Here is a 6,000-nt window from a genome sequence, read left to right on the forward strand (position 1 = left end):
GATTTTTTTATGAGATATTGAATGCGAAAAAGTTGTTTAATCTTAAGTTTATTCGACCGTTCATCGATAAGCGGCCATTATGAAACGAATATAAATCAATAGATTCTCATAAAACATGCATGAATTCGATCAGCAATAATAATTAACGGGGCTACAGTGGTAATTGCGGTTAGAAAGAGAACGCGAATAATTTGCATTATACAATCGAGGCATTATTTTCGACGGCAGGCGCGTCGTTATCTTATGAAACAGCAGAAACCAACGCAACGAGGACGAATTGGAAAAACAGGGAGCGAGCATCTAATTGACCGAGAATCGCATAAGCTTACGGGACACTATGCGCGCATAGTGAGAGAGATAGAGAGAGAGAGAGAGATACCCTTTCCGTCTAGAGGGGGATCTGATCCTGACATACTGGCCGCGACTAGTGACGACTGCAAGTGCGCAACGGAGTTCAAGTCTCGTCGCGATCTTGTTGATTATTATGTTGGTACGTGCGTCGAGCAGCAACCAGTCTAGCACGTATAATTCACACGGCATAGAATGGCTGTAAAATTACCGCATGCAACGATGTAGGTGTGGGAGGGTGGACGCACGCTAATGACGGCAACGAAGGCGCGAGGGTGCAAAAGAGAGGAAGGTGAAGGAAGCGGAGTAGAGAAACGGCGGTTTCACCCCCACTTGCACCCAATGCCTTAAACTAACTCATCGCCCAGTTAAGTCTCGGCTCCTCTCTGCCTCTTTCGCTTTTGTGAACGTATACGAGCCCGGCCAAGTTACTGCCGCTTCGAGGATATTTTAGCAAAGTTGGTTATTATGTAGCCAGGGCGTAGGGCAACTTGTCATAAAGTGAAGCTCCATTTGAACATGAGCATACGTCGACGGGGGATAGATACGAAAGATCATGACCCATCGATTTACCTTATTAGGGCGAGTTTCAGGATATTTTCATTACACTTCTTATTCATATTATCTCGTCTCGAATGAAGAATTTTTTAGTTTTCCAGACTATTGTATTTTCAATTAATCGTAAGCGTCTATGTTTCGTTTGTCTTGTTGTTGTATTTTTTTTTGTTTTTGTTTGTTTGTTTGTTTGTTTGTTTTAATTTAAATTATAGGCTGCGCTGCAATATATATACATGTTTATGCGTGAGCGTGTGTGAATTTATTATTTAAAAAATACGTTTTTTCTTGAAACTCATATGGCTGAAGTACAAGTAAATATTAATCACAGAATTCTAATGAATAAGTTATGTGAAACGGATAAAAGTCTATCGAACATTTAATCTCCAGTTATACATTTACAAACAATTTTTTCAATTATTTGACAATTTATTCAGGTGTATTTAAACTTTTAAATTGTTCAAATTTAAATATTCATGCAGTGTATTATGTATTCCCCGATTACTTTAATAGAGTAAGTAAATAAATTTCATGGCTTTTGAATATTACAACTTTTAATATTAGCTTTGATTATTTATGATTAATTTGATGGAATTATTCATTCCTCACGATAATGTCAATCATTATCATACAGTTTTTAAATAATTTCTTAAATTAATCTGTCATTAATAATAATATAATTGTGATGAGCAGCAGAATTAAAGATATAAAATACATTGAGTGGTATAAATGAAGTTTTATTCTATTTAAGAAAACTGATGTATATGAAAGATACCGTTCATTTAGCAATTATTATTAATAAGATCATAAACACGTGATCACTTATATTAATTCGTTATTATTACATTGTTACACGAATTGTTGACTTCATGCTTAATTATACGTTATAATCCAAAGCGAATATCCAGAGAATTTTATTTTTCTTTTTATATGATTTGCGCTATATGTATTATTTTATATGGAATATGCAAATTTTTTCAAAATATATTTAATTATAATTTTGTCACAATACGTAGAAACACATGCATATTAGAGTTCTTATATATTCTTTTTATTCTTCTTATTTAACTTGACTACTTTCATTATGCGTTGTGGCTTAGCTTTATGACACGATTAGATATGGTAATTCTTAATTATATTAGTTCTCATTAAAAAAATATTGATATAATTTTTTTTTTTCCAAGTGACGTTTAATAAAAAGTTTAAATAAAGCATTTCATTAACTATTGTAACAATCGTTAAATAATTGAAATTTAATAACAGTAAATTATTATTTTTGACTTATTTTGGATTAATAAAGCGAATATAATATAAAAATTTTATTTACTGTTTATATTTTATTTACTTTAATAATTTTTTATATTATCTATTATGTGCATTACGTTTTATTTTTTTTTCTTTTTTTTTTCTCAAAATTCATTCATGAAATCAATCGAAACACATATACATATAAACATAGCCAGTTGCATAAAAAAAAAAAAGAAATATTATCATGTATAATTATGGCAATATACAGCTGCGTCTACTATTTCCCTCTGCCCTCTTTCTCTCTCTCTCTCTCTCTCTCTCTCTCTCTTTCTTTCCTTTTTTTCTACGTATCTCGTTTGCTGTATATTTCTCCTGTTCTTGGTATATAATAGATAGATTAAGCGAACCACGCAAATCATCGTAACCGACTATCCGACACTTGATTGCAGACCACCAGTTTGTCCATTTTCTATTCGACCCCATCTCCATAATTTTCTCCGATTTTTTTATGACGAACAAGCCCTGTAATCTTACTTTGGCCCTTAATTGAAAGGTCGTCCATTAGTCCATGACAACTGTATTTCACCCTAACCCGAGCACAGATTTGCACCATCTATAGATAAGCATTTATCGATAATGCTGATTTGAGCCAAGAAGATAGCTTTCAATTTTATATGGTAGATCAGCAGCAGCTACCGTTAGTTATAAATAAAAAGACGATTGTATATTATTTTTATATTGCATTTAGCACTCGAATTAGTAATAATAAGTATAAAATTTGTGAAATTTAGAAAAAATTCTAATACGATGCATTAATACAGAGTATACACAAATTTAATATGCTGTTATCTGACTTAAGTATAGAGGTTTTAAAATTATTCATTGGACCGTTAAAATCGAAAACGAACGCACATCAATATTTCGTAGAAAAAATAATAAAAACGTGGCTTTTGTTAATCTTATTAATTAACTTGTGTTGGGAATTTGAGAGGCAATATTGTAAAAGTAATCGAGATTGTGAAACGATATTTTCCAGAAGCATTGCCACTTATTAGCCATAAGGTTAAAGTGAATTATTCGACATAAACGAATGGACAAAAATCCCTGAACTTATGCGTTGTTTATTGTAACAACAATACCGAAATTTTTGGTCGTGAGATTTAACAGAGAGTAACAGTTTTCGAGTGAAAAGAAAACCTTCCAACTGAAAGCACAATAAGAAAAACGAATGACCGAGACAAAGAATACTCGGGCTATCTATATAAAAGCAGTGAGATAGAATGCGAGCGAGAGAGCAGATCCTGGGCGCAGGATGAAAGAGCGTTGCAGGAGCAACGCAACGACTCGAAGGAGAAACGTGCTCAACACGTGTTTCTCTTATCGCGTTCATTTTAAACCGCGAAGACTAGCTACACGACTCTCCTCTCCAATACCACAAGGGAGAGAAAGAAAGCCTGATTTATTTCCCTCTTCAATAATTCTCTTTTATTTTCTCCGCATCGAACGAGAGGCAAGAGCGCTGTATATGCCACTTGATCTATCCTTCACGCTGCAGCGCGACGGCAATTCATTTTTATTTACGAACCAACATCCAAGTACACTCCCACCCCTTCCTCTACACCCCCCCCCCCTCCACTCAACTCCACGTCTCCCAATACCAATACCACCCGCTGCCAATGTCCTTCCTTGTCACCTCTTTCTTCTCACTTTGCTTTACCGTGTTGTTCGGCATTATGCTGGGTTGCGTTGCGACTTGGATTTACATAGAGAAAATAATTAATCGAGACGGAGAGTGACAGCGTTACAAGCGCCACTTTATTTCTACAATGTACACGAGTTGCTTAGCTACGCGTTAGCTAATATGCTAATATGACTAAATTACAAGGACCGATGGATTTGAATGGAATATACTATCAATTATTATAAAATATAATAAAATTTAATTTCAGAGTACGCGCATGGCATTGCGGATGCTGAGATCTTGAATGTAGTAGAAGAATTTCTCCTCAATTATTCATTCGTTGCAAATGATGAAGGACCGCATGTCGTTGGTGATCACTGATCGAATCTATTGGATTTATTCATAAATGATGCTACCGTGTATAAATCCGGAATCGCGTAGATTATAAATCGTGTATTTACGTTATGTACATGACGGTATTAACGTCGTATCAAATCAAAATTTTAACAGTGATTTGGGCACGTCAAGAACGGCCTTGTAGATGAAATAGAAACTTCAATCGAGGAATTAGAAATTCACTTGTAGCTAAACATTATTATAGAAATTGTAATTTAAAAATTCCAACATTCAATCGTTTCGAATGAACTATTAACTTTAAATTGCATCACTTGTATTCGGATGTATTCGAATTTCCAATTACGTACTATTTAGTTTGAAAAATGTATATTCTGTTTTTTTGATACACCAACGTCTTAAGGAGGAAAACGATCATTAAAGAACAGAAGATATTTTAGTTAATTAAAATAGTTAATTTGTCTAAATAAATTTAGAAACTTAACATTTGAGATTCATTGAGATATTTGATTGATAATATTTTATCAAATTATAAATAATTATTTATTGAATGTTATTAAAATTTATAAATAAATTTATAAATAATGAAAAAATTTATAAATAAATATTGATTTAAATATTAAGTAATTTTCAATATTTTCATAAAATGTTGGGAGTGGTTTTGAAAATAACTAACGCTTAATGCATAAAATGTGGCTATTATCTAAGTGACTTTTAAAGGTTAAAAGTAATTATTAAAAGTAGTATAAGAACTATATAGTTGTAATTGGTAGATTACAGAATATTTATTCAGAGTGTCAATGTAATGAGATGGGATAACATGTGTTTTTATTACTTTACCTAACTAACTACTTTATTAAATGAAGTAAATAAAGTTAGTATATACAGGCATTATTAACTAAGTTTACCAATTACTTAGGTAGAGTAATATCAAGTAAGTTATATAAATAAGCTTTGTTGTTACAATCACTTATTCCCATTTATATATGATACAGAATTTTTCATAACACGAGGAATAATTGTATTGTAATGTTTATTGACAATATAAAATTATAGTGAAGTTTATGCGATTGGCAATGTTAAACCTAATGATTATGTAATAGTTAGCCAAAGAAAATCATTTTCTTTTTAATAATATTATTCGGAAATAGTTTAGCTAATACAAAGTGGTCTTCAACGTCAATGAAAATATGTGAAATATAAGCAGTGAAATATTACGTCACGTCTGACTTATACAACTATTGTTCCCCTGAATGTTGACGTTTTCCCGCAGTCTGTCTCTTTTTCCGCTTCTATTTCATTTGTTGTTGTTCATATTATTTTTTCTCAATCTCATACTTCATCTTGGCAAAGTTTTTGACTCGTCTATCTCGTTTTATCTCTTGCTTTTCTATTGCAACTTTTTCGTCTTCTTTCCTCCTCTATTTGTAAAATCACTAACGATATACGAGGTACTTAAGAGTTGGAATGGAGAACATCGTGATATATACATCTTCAGTTTTGGAAGGGCAGGTTTTACCCAAAAGCATCGCCCGTGAGAAAGTACTGTGATTTGTCGATATATCTTATCTTTATTGGAAAATATACTTTAGCATAGCTACTCTTGCTACTACATTATTCTTTTTTCTCTTCGACAGAGTAGACGTATTGGACACGTAAGAAAATATACTTTTTTCTATAAAAATGCTAAGTCACGATTACGCATGCGTATATGCATGTATGCATTTACGAGAAACTATAATTCATGACCGAAACTTGAATTGGCTATCATTCATGGAATAAAACATCTGAAATTCATTGTACAGGATCTTGAA

The sequence above is a fragment of the Ceratosolen solmsi genome, unplaced genomic scaffold (genome assembly GCF_000503995.2).
Source record: "Ceratosolen solmsi marchali unplaced genomic scaffold, CerSol_1.0 scaffold10, whole genome shotgun sequence".
Lineage (NCBI taxonomy): Eukaryota > Metazoa > Arthropoda > Insecta > Hymenoptera > Agaonidae > Ceratosolen > Ceratosolen solmsi.